Here is a 1041-nt window from a genome sequence, read left to right on the forward strand (position 1 = left end):
CTATGGCACCCTATGGACTCTGCACACCCCGACCCCAGGTCACCCTGGAGCCACAACACCCTATAGGCTCCATAGACCCTGGACCAGGGGCACCTCAGACCTGGGGCACCCTACAGACTGTATGCCCCAGATCTGGGACATCCTCTAGACTATATATGCCCCAGAGCTGGGACACCCTGACCCCAGGACAGCCTTACAGACTGTAGGTCCTGGACCCGGGGTACCCAATAGGCTGCACATCCCGGCCCTGGGACACCCTATAGACCTTGCACAGCCTGGATCTGGGGCACCTTACAGCACCTGCACACCCGGGCCCGGGGACTTCCTATAGACCCCGCACACCCCAGCCCCAGGACACCCTCCAGACCCCAAATCCCGGAGCCAGGGCACCCCGGATCTGGGGCACTGTCCTGATCCCCCACACCCCGGCCCTGGGACTTCATACAGACCCTGCACACCTGGGCTCCGGGACACCCTATAGACCCTACACACCCCAATCCCGGGACACCCTCCCAATCCTTCACCCTCCAGACCCCGGGACACCCTGCAGACCCCAGGACACCCCGGCCGTGGGACACCCCGGTCCCGGGACACCCTCCAGACCCCGGGACACCCTATACCTATAGCAGCCCCTACACACCCCAGCCCCGGGACACCCCGGTCCCGGGACACCCCCCAGACCCCAGGACACCCTATAACAGACCCTACACACCCCGGGACCTGGGACACCCCGGTCCCGGGACACCCTCCAGACCCCAGGACACCCTATAACAGACCCTACACCCCCCAGCCCCGGGACACCCCGGCCCTGGGACACCCTGAGGCCGGGACACCCTATAGACCCGGCAGACCTGGACTCCTGGACTTCCTATAGACCCTACACACCCCAATCCTGGAACACCCTCCCCACCCTTCACCCCCGGACCCCGGGACACCCTCCAGACCCCGGGACACCCTATAGCAGACCCTACACACCCCGGCCCTGGGACACCCCGGTCCCGGGACACCCCCCAGACCCCAGGACACCCAGACCCTACACAC

This window comes from Chaetura pelagica, unplaced genomic scaffold (genome assembly GCF_000747805.2).
Source record: "Chaetura pelagica isolate M959 unplaced genomic scaffold, ChaPel_1.0 scaffold125, whole genome shotgun sequence".
NCBI lineage: Eukaryota > Metazoa > Chordata > Aves > Apodiformes > Apodidae > Chaetura > Chaetura pelagica.